The 18,855-nt window shown below is 43.8% G+C and overlaps 1 pseudogene; it reads left to right on the forward strand.

Moving 5' to 3' along the window:
* Positions 1-3,820: 3,820 nt before the first annotated feature.
* On the forward strand, positions 3,821-3,938 carry LOC126249824 (5S ribosomal RNA; annotated as a pseudogene).
* The last annotated feature ends 14,917 nt before the right edge of the window (positions 3,939-18,855 follow it).

Here is an 18,855-nt window from a genome sequence, read left to right on the forward strand (position 1 = left end):
GACGCTGTGTACTTTATCGGTTACTGGTAGCTTGTCATCTGCCAGTAAATGATGTTAATGTGAATTCGGTTGTCGCTTTAACACATCATTCTATATCTAAACGTAATTTTGTTGTACAAGGATATTTCACCTTCATCAAACTGCTTATGCTGCAGTCAGCATTTCAAACTTTCATTCGCAGCCCCGACTCTGGACCAACACGGACTGCCTTTGCTGCTTTCGCAGCTCCTGTACCCGTTACACGTATCTAGGGCTCTGTTCTCTTTTGACTGGCTGTCTCATAAACAACCACAGCGACGAGCTCTCATTGGAGACTCAATTCCCTGCTAACCCCCCGCTCCCCCCCCCCCCCCCCTTCTTGCACCACGCAGATGAATTCCCTGTTACAACTAAGGCCTGACAACCGCAGCTTTTACAGTTAATTGGTAAGTAACATTCAGCAGCTGCCAAAATACTTCTCTCTGTGTTTGCAGAATAGCCTCGGACCTCCAAAAGTCGCTATAGTTCCATAGCAAATCCCGGGGTAGCGTAGGCGTGGTGACAAAAGTTTCTGACATCGGTTTAACTTTGCTGTGTGCGGCGTTTGCTAGCTGCAGACACACCTCAGTTCCGCGTTTGCAAAATAGCGTCAGAGTTCCCAGGACTGCTGTGGCTACATAATAGTTGGAGATGAAAATAAATTTTTAAACTACTCGGTATTTCCGACGTAGAGTTATAAAATGTGACCCTGCCAATCGAAGTTCCAGTTCCTTCCTTCTTTTATTTCTTCATTTTCTGACGCAGTGTTCTGAGTGAAGTAATACCTATGGGCTTCAGAAAGTAAGCTACACATTGAAAGTGATGGAGCACAGCAATCAGTCGTCCTTTTCTTGCCGGTTTTATTAAGCAAATCTAGATTTCGGCTAGCGCCTAGCCATTATCAATGCTAAAAAAAATACAAGAAGTACATAGTCAGTCGATAGTATAACAAGATACAACTGGTGGCACAACCTATATCACTTATACATGGATTACATACCACTATATCATAGTATGAATGCATCTCCAACTATGTTAGGGGTCGCAAAGACGCCGTGGCAAACATTTCTGAGATCTCGTTAAATTTGTTGTGTCCAGCGTTCCCGGGACCTCGCCCCGAGCGTGCGGCAAGCCATCCTCTCTGTCCCCGGAAACCGTTATTCAGAGAGTTATTCTCCTCGCGACCGAGGTAACAGGTTTCCCAACTTCTCCCTTTACATGTCGTTAGAGCCAGAAATATACAAACCGCAAGTGCCATTCGTTGTAACAAGTGAAGTATCTGGCACCTTCTGATCTTTGCATATGGAAGGAAATAAACTGCCATATACTGGTATACGAGTGGGTATGATTAAAGTATACCAACTCAAAGGGGTCCAGTGAGGTCAGTAATTATTTTATGGCATCGAAATTCGGTAGATATTCTAATGCGATAATATGGAACCGATTTAAGCCGAAGAAAGATAGTTCCAGTTTTGGATACCATGTTTACACTACTGGCCATTATAATTGTTACACCAAGAAGAAATGCAGATGATAAACGGGTATTCATTGGACAAATATATTATACTAAAACTGACATGAGATTACATTTTCTCGCAGTTTGGGTGCATAGATCCTGAGAAATCAGTATCCAGAACAACCACCTCTGGCTCTAATAACGGCCTTGATACGCCTGGGCATTGAGTCAAACAGAGCTTGGATGCCGTGTACAGGTACCATGCAGTTTCAACACGATACCACAGTTCATCAAGAGTAGTGACTGGCGTATTGTGATGAGCCAGTTGCTCGGCCACCATTGACCACAAGTTTTCAGTTGGTGAGAGATCTGGAGAATGTGCTGGCCAGGGCAGCAGTCGAACATTTTCGGTATCCAGAAAGGCCCGTACAGGACCTGCAACATGCGGTCGTGCATTCTCCTGCTGAAATGTAGGGTTTAGCAGGGATCGAATGAAGGGTAGAGCCACGGGTCGTAACAGATCTGAAATGTAACGTCCACTGTTCAAAGTGCCATCAATGCGAACAAGAGGTGACCGAGACCTGTACGTAACCAGTGGCACTCCATACCATCACGCCGGGTGATACGCCAGTATGGCGATGACGAATACGCACTTCCAATTTGAGTTCACCGTGATGTCGCTAAACACGGATGCGACCATCATGATGCTGTAAACAGAACCTGGATTCATCCGAAAAAATGACGTTTTGCCTTTCGTGAAGCCAGGTTCGTCGTTGAGTTCACCATCGCAGGGGCTCCTGTCTGTGATGCAGCGTCAAGGGTAACCGCAGCCGTGGTCTCCGAGCTGACAGTCCATGCTGCGGCAAACGTCGTCGAACTGTTCGTGCAGATGGTTGTTGTCTTGCAAACGTCCCCATCTGTTGACTCAGGGATCGAGACGTGGCTACATGATCCGTTACAGCTATGCGGATAAGATGCCTGTCATCTCGACTGCTGGTGATACGAGACCGTTGGGATCCAGCACGGCGTTCCGTATTACCCTCCTGAACCCACCGATTCCATATTCTGCTAACAGTCATTGGATCTCGACCAACACGAGCAGCAATGTCGCGATACGATAAACCGCAATCGCGATAGGCTACAATCCGACCTTGATCAAAGTCGGAAACGTGATGGTACGCATTTCTCCTCCTTGCACGAGGCGTCACAACAACGTTACACCAGGCAACGCCGGTCAACTGCTGTTTGTGTATGAGAAATAGTTTGGAAACTTTCCTCATGTCAGCACGTTGTAGATGTCGCCACCGGCGCATACCTTGTGTGAATGCTGTGAAAAGCTAATCATTTGCATATCACAGCATCTTCTTCCTGTCTGTTAAATTTCGCTTCTGTAGCTCGTCAACTTCGCGGTGTAGCAATTTTAATGGCCAGTAGTGTACTATCTTCTTTGCCTAATTAAAACTGTTATATTTTGACAAGATGTGACATTGTTTCGGCACATATCTGATTTTAAAGTTGCATACTTTTTGATCCTCTACCTCAAAAAATAAAATTCGCATCTTTTCTTGAATATCTGATAAATTATACTTGTCACCACCTCCTAATCTTACACAATTGACGAGATGCTGTAAAACGCCAGATTTGCACCTGCTGGCCAAAAATGGGAATAATTTTTTTTTCAGCGTAAATCGATTCTGTATCAGCGCATTAGCATATCTAACAAGTTTCACTGCCATACAATAATTACAGCCCACATTGGACCTTCGTGAGCAGTTGAACTTTAATTGTAACCACCCGCGTAGGTGTCAACTTTTGAAAATCTTGGGGTTTGTTCACCATGTTACACGCTAAAATTCATAATTATCCCCCGTGTAATTATAGTAATTGTAAATGCTACAAAAGAAAATACATGATCACTTATCTGAACAGAGAGAGACTGGAACGTCCAGTTTCTGACAGTTGTTTTGCTTATGGATTCGTTGCTTAGAGGTTCCAGTTTCAGTTCCCTTGCGAGATCGGAATGGATGTTCAATAACGCTACATTATTTGACCGGTCTTGGTTCACGGTGGCTCTGGTGTAAGTTTCCAGTCTTCGAAGTGCAGTAAACGAACGTTCTGCAGTACACGTGGGTAAAGCTGTCATTAAAAAAAATTCTCAATGATGTTACATATTCTGGTATCTTGTTCTTCAGAGCTACACCCTTGTCATCCTCTGTCCTACTCAAGTATTGCGCTACACTTTCAAAGCTATCTAGTGAACATTATGCTGTTTTTCCACATCCAACAAAATATCTTTATGAAGAGATAGCCTTACACGGTCGAAATTGTCGCCGTAGAAATAAGTAAGCCAACGGCCTTGCCGCATTGGTAACACCGGTTCCCGTCAGATCACCGAAGTTAAGTGCTGTCGGGCTGGGCTAGCACTTGAATGGGTGATCGTCCGGTCTGCCGAGCGCTGTTGGCTAGCGAGGTGCACTCAGCCCTTGTGAGGCCAACTGAGGAGCTACTTGATTGAGAAGTAGCGGCTCCGGTCTCAGAAACTGACATACGGCCGGGAGAGCGGTGTGCTGACCACATGCCCCTCCATATCCGCATCCAGTGACGCCTGTGGACTGAGGACGACACGGCGGCCGGTCGGTACAGTTGGGCCTTCCAAGACCAGTTCGGACAGAGAGAAAGAAGTAAGGTAATTACTATCTTCTTTGCCTATTTAAAACTATTACATTTTGACAAGATGTGACATTGTTTCGGCAGATATCTGCTTTTAAAGCTGCTTACTTTTTGATCCTCTACCTCAAAAAATAAAATTCGCAACTTATCTTGAATATCTGATGAATTATGCTTGTCCCCACCTCTTAATTTTAATGGCAATTTTCTAGGGCGGGAAACAGTGAGCACTCTTAACTGCAATGCATCACACTTTTCTTTAGCATGTTCCTGAAGTGATTAAAATGTATCTGTATTTCTGGCTCCTGCTATTGAAGACAAACAGCATCTACAGAATTACGAGCAAGGCGAAAATTCAATGAAACTTTTTGAAGTACAGCATTAAGTTCTTCTATACCTTCGATTACAAAAATTAGCATCTTGGTGTGAAACAGAGTTTCAAATTTTTGCAGATATTTTAGACATCCTTTAGCTTTTGCACCAGCATCGTTTCTTTCAGCTTGCGTATCGTTAAGAAACTGCAAAAGAAAATCACAACAGAGACACAACACGCATGCACCATCTCGTTGGACAGAACGGTCTTAAAAGTTGACCTGCTTCATTGTCATGATAATCTGAAAGAAATTGTTTAAGATGTCCGAATTTTCCTAGGCTCTTGCGGGTACCACGAATAAATGAAATCAAATATTTGAGAATTGACAGAATATCTCTTAATACTAGGATTCTGCTAAATGAGTCTTGAACAACTAAATTTAGGAATGAGAAAAGCAGTGAACGTAAATAGCTCTGGGCTCAATTTATTTTACCCGTGACTGTAATCCTTGCAGACAACCGCTAACGTCTGTTGCGCCGCCATAGCATTGCCCACGACAATCGTTCACAGTATATTAGTAATATATCATCCACAGACTGAAGTAGAGTATCTGAGACCGACAATGGGAGCTCATAAAAACCACAAAACAACTCACGAACAGCAAAATTTTTATCAGCAGTACGAAAAAAAACAGACATCAGTTCTGTAAACGTGCATGTGCAAGGTGCGACAGCAGCTTGCGTCAGCGACAGAAGCCCACGCGACGAAAGGGCAACCTGTTCGCGCATGCGCAGTTTGAGTTTGGGCTGCAACGCGCGGCTGGTGTGGATGATGACGCAGCGCCGCACCAGTGGCCAGTGCGGTGACGGAAGTGTTCTACCTAGTGTTGTCGTATGATGTCTACGCAAAGAAAACTCCAACGAGACACTCACAGAAAGTAACATATTTGTGAGTTAGTCTCACAGCATCAGTGTCTTTAGATGTAAAGCGTCATAAGCACAAGTGTGCTTTGTTCCAGTACCGTCACAGTTGGAAAACTGCCATTTGGTCCAAAATTCCCTTGCTTGTTCCAAACGTTTTTCTGTTCAAAGGAGTGGAATTAGTACGAAGTTTGTAGACAAATGCGGACAGTAATTCTTCCATAATTCTGTTGATGTATTCTGTAGAGATTCGGAAGCAAAATATTAGAGATGGGAAAGTTTCTCCTGTAGCTACACTACTGGCCATTAAAATGGCTACATCACGAAGATGACGTGCTACAGACACGAAATTTAACAGACAGGAAGAAGATGCTGAGATATGTAAATGATTAGCTTTTCACAGCATTCACACAAGGTATGCGCCGGTGGCGACACCTGCAACGTGCTGACATGAGGAAAGTTTCCAATCGATTTCTCATACACAAACAGCAGTTGACCGGCGTTGCCTGGTGAAACGTTGTTGTGATGTCTCGTGTAAGGAGGAGAAATGTGTACCATCACGTTTCCGACTTTGAGAAAGGTCGGATAGTAGCCTATCGCGCTTGCAATTTATCGTATCGCGATATTGCTGCTCGCGTTGGTCGACATCCAATGACTGTTAGCAGAATATGGAATCGGTGGGTTCAGGAGGGTAATACGGAACGCCGTGCTGGATCCCAACGGTCTCGTATCACCAGCAGTCGAGATGACAGGCATCTTATCCGCATAGCTGTAACGGATCATGTAGCCACGTCTCGATCCCCGAGTCAACAGATGGGGACGTTTGCAAGACAACAACCATCTGCACGAACAGTTCGACGACGTTTGCCGCAGCATGGACTGTCAGCTCGGAGACCATGGCTGCGGTTACCCTTGACGCTGCATCACAGACAGGAGCCCCTGCGATGGTGAACTCAACGACGAACCTGGCTGCACGAATAGCAAAACGTCATTTTTTCGGATGAATCCAGGTTCTGTTTACAGCATCATGATGGTCGCATCCGTGTTTAGCGACATCACGGTGAACTCAAATTGGAAGTGCGTATTCGTCATCACCATACTGGCGTATCACCCGACGTGATGGTATGGAGTGCCACTGGTTACGTACAGGTCTCGGTCACCTCTTGTTCGCATTGATGGCACTTTGAACAGTGGACGTTACATTTCAGATCTGTTACGACCCGTGGCTCGACCCTTCATTCGATCCCTGCTAAACCCTACATTTCAGCAGGAGAATGCACGACCGCATGTTGCAGGTCCTGTACGGGCCTTTCTGGATACAGAAAATGTTCGACTGCTGCCCTGGCCAGCACATTCTCCAGATCTCTCACCAACTGAAAACTTGTGGTCAATGGTGGCCGAGCAACTGGCTCGTCACAATACGCCAGTCACTACTCTTGATGAACTATGGCATCGTGTCGCAGCTGCATGGGCAGCTGTACCTGTACTGTACACGCCATCCAAGCTCTGTTTGACTCAATTCCCAGGCGTATCAAGGCCTTTATTACGGCCAGAGGTGGTTGTTCTGGGTACTGATTTCTCAGGATCTGTGCACCCAAATTGCGTGAAAATGTAATCACATGTTAGTTCTAGTATAATATATTTGTCCAATAAATACCCGTTTATCATGAGCATTTCTTCTTGGTGTAGCAATTTTAATGGCCAGTAGTACAGGGTGGTCCATTGATCGTGACCGGGCCAAATATCTCACGAAATAAGCGTCCAACGAAAAAACTACAAACAACGAAACTTGTCTAGCTTGAAGATGGAAACCAGATGGCGCCATGGTTGACCCGCTAGATGGTGCTGCCTTAGGTCAAACGGATATCAACTGCGTTTTTTTTAAATAGGGACCCCCATTTTTAATACATATTCCTGTAGTACGTAAAGAAATATGAATGTTTTAGTTGGACCACTTTTTTCGCTTTGTGATAGATGGCGCTGTAATAGTCACAAACATATGGCCCACAATTTTAGACGAACACTTGGTAACAGGTAGGTTTTTTAAATTAAAATACAGAACGTAGGTACGTTTGACACTTTATTTCGGTTGTTCCAATGTGATACATGTACCTTTGTGAACATATCATTTCTGAGAACGCATGCTGTTACAGCGTGATTACCTGTAAATACCACATTAATGCAATAAATGCTCAAAATGATGTCCGTCAACCTCAATGCATTTGGCAATACGTGTAACGACATTCCTCTCAACAGTGAGTAGTTCGCCTTCCGTAATGTTCGCAGATGCATTGACAATGCGCTGACGCATGTTGTCAGGCGTTGTCGGTGGATCACGATAGCAAATATCCTTCAACTTTCCCCACAGAAAGAAATCCAGGGACGTCAGATCCGGTGAACGTGCGGGCCATGGTTTGGTTCTTCGACGACCAATTCACCTGTCATGAAATATACTATTCAATTCGGCTTCAACCGCACTCGAGCTATGTGCCGGACATCCATCATGTTGGAAGTACATCGCCATTCTGTTCAAAAAATGGTTCAAATGGCTCTGAGCACTATGGGACTTAACATCTATGGTCATCAGTCCCCTAGAACTTAGAACTACTTAAACCTAACTAACCTAAGGACATCACACAACACCCAGTCATCACGAGGCAGAGAAAATCTCTGACCCCGCCGGGAATCGAACCCGGGAACCCGGGCGCGGGACGCCATTCTGTCATGCAGTGAAACATCTTGTAGTAACATCTGTAGAACATTACGTAGGAAATCAGCATACATTGCAACATTTAGATTGACATCGATAAAATGTGGGACAATTATCCTTCCTTCGCCGGCCTGAGTGGCCGTGCGGTTCTAGGCGTTACAGTCTGGAGCCGAGCGACCGCTACGGTCGCAGGTTCGAATCCTGCCACGGGCATGGATGTGTGTGATGTCCTTAGGTTAGTTGGGTTTAATTAGTTCTAAGTTCTAGGCGACTGATGACCTCAGAAGTTAAGTCGCATTGTGCTCAGAGCCATTTGAGCCATTTATCCTTCCGCCCATAATGCCGCACCATACATTAACCCGCCAAGGTTGCTGATGTTCCAATTGTCGCAGCCATCGTGGATTTTCCGTTGCCCAATAGTGCATATTATGCCGGTTTATGATACCGCTGTTGGTGAATGACGCTTCGTCGCTAAATAAAACGAGTGGTAAGAATTGTCATTGTACCGTAATTTCTCTTGTGCCCAGTGACAGAACTGTACACGACGTTCAAAGTCATCGCCATGCAATTCCTGGTGCAGAGAAATATGGTACGGGTGCAATCGATGTTGATGTAGCATTCTCAACACCGACGTTTTTGAGATTCACGATTCTCGCGCAATTCGTCTGCTACTAATGTGGGGATTAGCCGCGACTGCAGCTAAAACACCTACTTGGGCATCATCATTTGTTGCAGGTCGTGTTTGAGGTTTCACATGTGGCTGAACACTTCCTGTTTCCTAAAATAAAGTAACTATCCGGCGAACGGTCCGGACCCTTGGATGATGTCGTCCAGGATACCGAGCAGCATACATAGCACACACCCGTTGGGCATTTTGATCACAATAGCCCTACATCGGAAATACAGAAGCGTCCGATCTTACCCGTCGGTTTGACCAATGACGTCACAAATACCGCGGAAACGACCATAAACAACAATTCCAATATGGCGGATATAAAAACATCGAATACGTATTGTAAACACTGAAATACACAAGTTTCACAAAAAGCCTAATGACTGTAACGGGACAAGCGTGGGAAATTGGGGGTTTTTGGGTGGGGAGAAACAAAATATGTCGTTATGCGGTGGGGGGAGTCTGCAGTGCCCCCCCATCCCCCCACAGGCTTCATTAGTGTCAAATCAATATTTTCGAATCATAGGCGGCCGCTGCCGCGGCCGCATTCCAAAAAAAAAACTCCCAACCTAACCTCAAGTGGGCTACGCTACAGATTAATATGTTCATCAAATTGCTTCATATTACGTATACATGTTCTTTAAACAAGAGTACATCAAACCATGTATTAGGTTTTCCGCGCCGTAATGACGTCACACACCACAACACGCTTACGTCACGGGTCAAAGCCGACGAGTAAGATCGGACCTTTCTGTTGACCCCCTACATCAACATAATATCGACCTTTTCCGCAATTGGTAAACAGTCCGTTTTAACACGGGTAATGTATCACGAAGCAAATACCGTGCGCACTGGCGGAATGTTACGTGATACCAGGTACTTATACTTTTGTGACTATTACAGCGCAATCTATCACAAAGAGAAAAAAGTGGTCCAATATATTACTATTATTATTATTATAACGATTGTTCCCCTTTAGGAGAGCGATTGAACTTGAATTCATAATTTCATCTTCGGATATATATATATATATATATATATATATATATATATATATATATATATATATATATATACAGGGTGTTACAAAAAGGTACTGCCAAACTTTCAGGAAACATTCCTCACACACAAAGAAAGAAAATATGTTATATGGACATGTGTCCGGAAACGCTTACTTTCCATGTTAGAACTCATTTCATTACTTCTCTTCAAATCACATTAGTCATGGAATGGAAATACTCAGCAACAGAACGTACCAGCGTGACTTCAAACACTTTGTTACAGGAAATGTTCAAAATGTCCTCCGTTAGCGAGGATACATGCATCCACCCTCCATCGAATGGAATCCCTGATGCGCTGATGCAGCCCTGGAGAATGGCGTATTGTGTCACAGCCGTCCACAATACGAGCACGAAGAGTCTCTATATTTGGTACCGGGGTTGCGTAGACAAGAGCTTTCAAATGCCCCATTAATGAAAGTCAAGAAGGTTGAGGCCAGGAGAGCGTGGAGGCCATGGAATTGTTCCGCCTCTACCAATCCATCGGTCACCGAATCTGTTGTTGAGACTGAAATGTTCAGGAGCTCCATCGTGCATGAACCACATGTTGTGTCGTACTTGTAAAGGCACATGTTCTAGCAGCACAGGTAGAGTATCCCGTATGAAATCATGATAACGTGCTCCATTGAGCGTAGGTGGAAGTACATGGAACCCAATCAAGACATCACCAACAATGCCTGCCCAAACGTTCACATAAAATCTGTGTTGATGACGTGATTACACAATTGCGTGCAGATCCTCGTCAGCCCACACATGTTGATTGTGAAAATTTACAATTTGATCACGTTGGAATGAAGCCACTAAAATGAGCTCTAACATGGAAATTAAGCGTTTCCGGACACATGCCCACATAACATCTTTTCTTTATTTGTGTGTCAGGAATGTTTCCTGCAAGTTTGGCCGTACCTTTTTGTAACATCCTATATATATATATATATATATATATATATATATATATATATATATATATATATATATATATATACTCCTGGAAATGGAAAAAAGAACACATTGACACCGGTGTGTCAGACCCACCATACTTGCTCCGGACACTGCGAGAGGGCTGTACAAGCAATGATCACACGCACGGCACAGCGGACACACCAGGAACCGCGGTATTGGCCGTCGAATGGCGCTAGCTGCGCAGCATTTGTGCACCGCCGCCGTCAGTGTCAGACAGTTTGCTGTGGCATACGGAGCTCCATCGCAGTCTTTAACACTGGTAGCATGCCGCGACAGCGTGGACGTGAACCGTATGTGCAGTTGACGGACTTTGAGCGAGGGCATATAGTGGGCATGCGGGAGGCCGGGTGGACGTACCGCCGAATTGCTCAACACGTGGGGCGTGAGGTCTCCACAGTACATCGATGTTGTCGCCAGTGGTCGGCGGAAGGTGCACGTGCCCGTCGACCTGGGACCGGACCGCAGCGACGCACGGATGCACGCCAAGACCGTAGGATCCTACGCAGTGCCGTAGGGGACCGCACCGCCACTTCCCGGCAAACTAGGGACACTGTTGCTCCTGGGGTATCGGCGAGGACCATTCGCAACCGTCTCCATGAAGCTGGGCTACGGTCCCGCACACCGTTAGGCCGTCTTCCGCTCACGCCCCAACATCGTGCAGCCCGCCTCCAGTGGTGTCGCGACAGGCGTGAATGGAGGGACGAATGGAGACGTGTCGTCTTCAGCGATGAGAGTCGCTTCTGCCTTCGTGCCAATGATGGTCGTATGCGTGTTTGGCGCCGTGCAGGTGAGCGCCACAATCAGGACTGCATACGACCGAGGCACACAGGGCCAACACCAGGCATCATGGTGCGGGGAGCGATCTCCTACACTGTCCGTACACCACTGGTGATCGTCGAGGGGACACTGAATAGTGCACGGTACATCCAAACCGTCATCAAACCCATCGTTCTACCATTCCTAGACCGGCCAGGGAACTTGCTGTTCCAAGAGGACAATGCACGTCCGCATGTATCCCGTGCCACCCAACGTGCTCTAGAAGGTGTAAGTCAACTACCCTGGCCAGCAAGATCTCCGGATCTGTCCCCCATTGAGCATGTTTGGGACTGGATGAAGCGTCGTCTCACGCGGTCTGCACGTCCAGCACGAACGCTGGTCCAGCTGAGGCGCCAGGTGGAAATGACATGGCAAGCCGTTCCACAGGACTACATCCAGCATCTCTACGATCGTCTCCATGGGAGAATAGCAGCCTGCATTGCTGCGAAAGGTGGATATACACTGTACTAGTGCCGACATTGTGCATGCTCTGTTGCCTGTGTCTATGTGCCTGTGGTTCTGTCAGTGTGATCATGTGATGTATCTGACCCCAGGAATGTGTCAATAAAGTTTCCCCTTCCTGGGACAATGAATTCACGGTGTTCTTATTTCAATTTCCAGGAGTGTATATATATATATATATATATATATATATATATATATATATATATATATATATATATATATATATAAAAGTGGTGGTCAATATTCAGGGATATAACAGGAATGATCATTCGAAACAAAAAGGTCAACTAAACATGGGGCCTAAAACGCATACCTTAAGAGTTATCAGCAATTCTTGATCTTCGATACTGTGAAAGAAATCTGTTCTACTGCAAGCTCTTTGCTTTCCATATTTTGGGAGGTGGTAGTATGGACCAAAGCAAGAAAAAAAATGTACAGTAAATATGTGCTCGAAAATGCATACCTTAAAAGTTATGAGCACTTGTTCATTAGAAGAGTTGTGCTCCAAAGTAGCGAAGATGAACAAGTGCTCATAGCTCTTAAGTTATGCGCTTTAGGGCACATGTTTACTGGACTTTTTTGTTTTGAATGATTATTCCCGTCATATCCTTGAATATTGTCCATCACTTCGTATACACCCTGTATATATTTAATTGTGGTACCTTCATTACCGCCGGCCGCGGTGGTCTAGCGGTTCTAGGCGTTCAGTCCGGAACCGCGCGACTGCTACGGTCCCAGGTTCGAATCCTGCCTCGGGCATGGATGTGTGTGATGTCCTTAGGTTAGTTAGGTTTAAGTAGTTCTAAGTTCTAGGGGACTGATGACCACAGATGTTAAGTGCCATAGTGCTCAGAGCCATTTGAACCTTCATTACCCAGCATGATGTGATCCCCGTGACAGCGATATTTTATATACAGTGGAGAATTTGTTCTCATTGGATTACGCTCGCTTACTTATTGCAAGCACTATCGCAATTTTGACAAAAACACACTCGACACCAACATCATTTGTAAAGTAGCCAAATCATGACGATATAACTATCCTGACAGTTAAAAAAACGAATGCAACGAATGTAATAAAGCCTACGTTGGACAGACGGACGTTTAAGGGGACCTGGACGTGAAATGACTGAAATTTTCGGAAATATATTTTTGTCACCATCTGAAAGACAAATTTCTCCCGTTTCAAAAAATGTATTTTTTATCTACATTTTAATTTGTGACTGTAGGCTTTCCCGGCGTAAACTGTAGATGAAGGTTTCTCGAGTCTCCAGCTGGGTGGTAGCGTTGATATCTCGCGACGTTTCGGGAAGTGTCATACTACCCATCTCCTGGCGAAGATGGCCAGAAGATGGGTAATATGACACTTCCCGAAACGTCGTGAGATATCAACACTACCACCCAGGTGTAGACTCGAGAAACCTTCATCTACATTTTAATTGTTGATTTGGTCTTAAACGCTATTTGAACAAATGTCTGCGAACCAGCCACGCTCATGCGAAAGGCAAGGGATATCACCATAAACATTTCTTGCCTGTCACAGTTATAGCAACAATACAGCAAATATATAGGGACCTTACGGATACAAAATTACTTAGCAAATATCTACATGGCCATACACCAATCCCTAATGAGAGTTGCAACAGCTGCGTGTGGCGGAGAGTACCAAAAACAGTGTTTGTTCGATTGACAGTACTCAGGTGTAATGGATGTTGTCATCTGTTTCAGTGATGGAGTAATTAGCAAGACAAAACTAATGGACAAATTAGGCATCCAACCAGGAAATAATATGATAGCTGTGTTGAATGCCAAAGACTGTCAGCAAGTAGTTGAAGCTGTAAGGGTTGCGAAATACAGCACTAACGCTCCAGAGTAAGGGAAGTATTCCTGAAAAAATCTACAGAGGATGAAGAAGCAGCTGGTGGGCAAGAATAATGGTGCTGGATTGTCCTGAAAGAGGCATGCGGTGAGTTAAAAACACTGAGAATAGTCTTTTCTCATTTTCTCGAAACTACATTTTCAGGACATTAGGCACATCACATATATTTTCACAATGATTTGAACTGCGTTCACCAAATTCCTCCAAAGTGAACCGTCTATTATACAGAATGTCGTATTTCTTAAATTATAGCAGGCAATAAAATATCTTTCCTTGTACAGCTTTTGTTAATGTCATTCAGTGTTGGTACAAAACCGCAACTTCTTTCGCATTGTAGATCAAGAGTAACGCGCGATAAAAGCGAGGCGTAGATATGCAGCCCGTTGAAATCCAGCTCCTCTTAAAATGGGATGTATAGGATACATAAACAGAAGCGAAAACATTCACACGACTAAGCTCCCAGAACAAATATCAAATCAACAAACGGAATCGCGCAGCAGGAAAGTCACAGAATATTTCCATAGCATCTTAATCAGAAAATGACAGGCACTCCACCATGCATTAATCATCCAATACGCAACTACAAAATATTCATAGAAACCTTCAAGAGAAACTTGATCAGTATGTGAATCGCAATCTATATAGTGAGAATTATAACAGCAGAATTCGATTGTATGTAGATTTCATTGAAATACAGATTAAACAATATGCTGCTTTCAAATAGTGCTGAAAGAAAATAAAATATTTATTGGACAACTGTAATGTGATGGAACACTGTCTTACACTGTATACAGGGTGTTACAAAAAGGTACGGCCAAACTTTCAGGAAACATTCCTGACACACGAAGAAAGAAAATATGTTACGTGGACATGTGTCCGGAAACGCTTACTTTCCATGTTAGAGCTCATTTTATTACTTCTCTTCAAATCACATTAATCATGGAATGGAAACACACAGCAACAGAACATTTGCACTGAAATGAGGATTGACACATTGTTGGATGAACCATTCGCAGAAGTGTACCCGTGGAGGCCAGTCAGCTGCTGATAGCCGGCCGCGGTGGTCTCGCGGTTCTAGGCGCGCAGTCCGGAACCGTGCGACTGCTACGGTCGCAGGTTCGAATCCTGCCTCGGGCATGGATGTGTGTGATGTCCTTAGGTTAGTTAGCTTTAAGTAGTTCTAAGTTCTAGGGGACTTATGACCACAGCAGTTGAGGCCCATAGTGCTCAGAGCCATCAGCTGCTGATAGTGCCTGCACACGCTGTACATGGTACGGAAACAACTGGTTCTCCCGTAGCACTCTCCATACAGTGACGTGGTCAACGTTACCTTGTACAGCAGCAACTTCTCTGACGCTGACATTAGGGTTATCGTCAACTGCACGAAGAATTGCCTCGTCCATTGCAGGTGTCCTCGTCGTTCTAGGTCTTCCCCAGTCGCGAGCCATAGACTGGAATTTTCCGTGCTCCCTAAGACGCCGATCAATTGCTTCGAACGTCTTCCTGTCGGGACACCTCTGGAAATCTGTCTCGATACAAACGTACCGCGCCACGGCTATTGCCCCGTGCTAATCCATACATCAAATGGGCAGCTGACAACTCCGTATTTGTAAACATTGCACTGACTGCAAAACCACGTTCGTGATGAATACTAACCTGTTCGGTGGTCTCGCGGTTCTAGGCGCACAGTCCGGAACCGTGCGACTGCTACGGTCGCAGGTTCGAATCCTGCCTCGGGCATGGATGTGTGTGATGTCCTTAGGTTAGTTAGGTTTAAGTAGTTCTAAGTTCTAGGGGACTAATGACCACAGCAGTTGAGTCCCATAGTGCTCAGAGCCATTTGAACCATTTGAACTAACCTGTTGATGCTACGTACTGATGTGCTTGATGCTAGTACTGTAGAGCAATGAGTCGCATGTCAACACAAGCACCGAAGTCAACATTACCTTTCTTCAATTGGGCCAACTGGCGGTGAATCGAGGAAGTACAGTACATACTGACGAAACTAAAATGAGCTCCGGACACATGTCCACATAACATCTTTTCTTTATTTGTGTGTGAGGAATGTTTCCTGAAAGTTTCGCCGTACCTTTTTGTAACACCCTGTATAGTCATTGACCTTAACACAATCGCGAAGTAAATTGAATACATCAAAGATTATATAAGACATAATAAAATTCGTTACATCAACACCTGTCAAAATTGTGATAATATTTACGATAAATAAGCCAGCGTGACGCACAGTGTAGTTCATTGAGGAACTTCTCCATTGTATATAAAATACCGTTGTCACGTGAATCACATCATACTTGGCAATGAAGGCACAACAATTAAGGAAAATATATATTATACAAATACGTTAACATAATACAGTAAGGTGTAACTAAAATTGTGACTTATTTTAACGCAGATCTGAGATACATGTAAGGGTTATTACATAAATAGAATTGTCCACACCAACCACATCCTAAATACAAAATACGTAAGTAGTTGCCATATGAACCATACTATTAATGATAGGCTACATTTATTATCCACATTCAACGCATCGACTCATTACAACTTTTATTCTCTGTAACAGTTGGCATCGGAAACTAGGCAAAGCTCGAAACTTGTCAGCCAACACTAAATAACTTCAAGCTCTAGTGTAAACTTTTAAAAACTTTTTTTTTTTTTTAGCTCTTGAAAGAGGAATATCACACATCTGTATCAACTACCCGTATTACTGTATCACTAGCCGAAAACTGGACTGTAGCAACTCGTATATAGAAGATAATAGTTGTATTGGTTTCATCAGTTCTCGGACGAATTACTTTTAAATGATGAAATCGGAATTCAGCATTCTGGAAAAGGTATGTTCCCAGTATCAGTTAACAAGCTAAAGTTTCGGAAGAAGTTCGCCTGCTTTAAAAAAAGAACGCATTCATGACGCCCTGTTTCATTTGTTCTTGCTAATTTTTTCCTTATAGAATGTAAATGTAGGAGAGCTCCACTCGCATCCACTATCTTGCTTTTGTTCATTATGCGGCCATAACGTGGCTCATGTAAACACATTTGGCCCGGAAATGTTTTGCCGCAAACATTGCCGGGCAATAGTGGTCGCCAATGTTGCCGTACATTTGGCTGTAATACGTGTGGCCGTGATATTGCCAGACAACATTTCCGGCCTATATTATCAGCAATAGCCAGTTTTTACAGTCCACTTAAACGTACTTTTAAGTGCTGTACAGGTGAAGGGGACTAGTCATGATCGAATAAGATTCGTAGTGCCACATTACTTATTACGAGAAGTCATCATTTCTTATGTTAGAGGATTTTTACTTAGCACTATATCTGCAGAGACTACAGTCGAAAACAGAAAAACCAATTTACAAACACGGAATGTAAAGATGTAACCACTTCTAGTTCACAAAGAATACTTTAAAATAAACATAAAGTAAAATGTGGTCCACAGCTGTGAATCAGCATATGGTACATGTAATGTATTTAAGACACGGTGTCATACTAACTAAAAGTCCAGGGCTAGGCACGAATATATGTGAAATTAGTTGTACACGGCTTCTCACGTCACACCTAGCGCTAAATATGCGCAGACCTTGTACAGGGCGTCTTCATTTTCGCACATATGCGACAGCGCATGTTATGTACTTTCCATACCATCCGTAGTTAGGAGCCATACTTTATTTTATGTTTATTTTAAAGTACGCTTTTGACAAGTAGAAGAGATACGATTTTTAAATTATATGTTTGTAATTTTATATACATGTTTTATATTGTTTGTGGAGATGGACGACGTTCGCCGATACAGGCCGTATGTGAAAATTTTGTGATTGCGTCAGAGAGAAAATAAAAAAAAAAATCAGTCAATCATGGTACTCCATACACGAAACGTCGTTTCTTATAAGAAGTTATAATGTTGTGTCTATGGATTTTTCGTAATAAACAGACTCCCATCATACTTTACCCAGGCTACTATTTTTTCCAGACTTTCATCAAGTTTCGTATAAGTTGCTTTCTTTTATTTGCCTTTCATACTTAATTCTGAGTTCATTTATGTACATGCCGGGTTCTCTGCTTCTGTCTTCATCCACTCGATCACGTCTTTAATTTTAGGATTCGGTTTTCAGAGAAGATTATTAATTTTGTTGCGCCAACCTTCTACAGCGTTGGTGGTACGATGGCGCCATCTGTAGCAGTTCCAAAGACTGATCGGGTTTTCGTCATTTTCGAACCATCTATCTACAAAACAGTCGAAAAACAGAAAGTTTGGCGATATCCGGTGCTTGTGAATGTGTCATGAGCCAGAAATCGCATCTTCAGGTCGAAGGAACGCCAGAGCAGCACATATGCGAATCTGCAGCCTCAATTCTTCGTTTTCTCTGTATTCGCAAGTAACTCCCAAGTCTTGCACTTTCCTCTAGAGAGATTTCTTCGTATTGAAATGGCAGCCATGCACTTGAACTAACAGGATCACAACTTTAAGTGTAGAAATTGCAGCTTATTCGAAATCAACGGCGACATTATCCACAACGTTGTGGAAAAGACGGATATACGAGGTGCGGCTAGAAAAAAACCGGACTGATGCTGGAAAAAACATTTATTTACAATTATTTACAATTTCATGTTATCTCCTTCAATGTACTCTCGTCCTCGGTCTCTACACCGCTCCATACGAATTTTCCACTGTTCATAGCAATGCTGCAGATCATTTTCGGTAAGTCCATACATTACTTCCGTCGCTTTTTCTTTTACTGCTTCAACAGTCTCAAATCTAGTTCCTTTCAAAGCTGACTTGACTTTAGGGAAAAGAAAAAAGTCACAGGGGGCCAAATCAGGTGAGTAGGGTGGATGATCTAAGATGGGAATGTTGTGTTTTGCCAAAAACGTCTTCACTGACAACGCACTGTGAGCTGGGGCA

The sequence above is a fragment of the Schistocerca nitens genome, chromosome 3 (assembly GCF_023898315.1).
Source record: "Schistocerca nitens isolate TAMUIC-IGC-003100 chromosome 3, iqSchNite1.1, whole genome shotgun sequence".
In the NCBI taxonomy this organism is placed as follows: Eukaryota; Metazoa; Arthropoda; class Insecta; order Orthoptera; family Acrididae; genus Schistocerca; species Schistocerca nitens.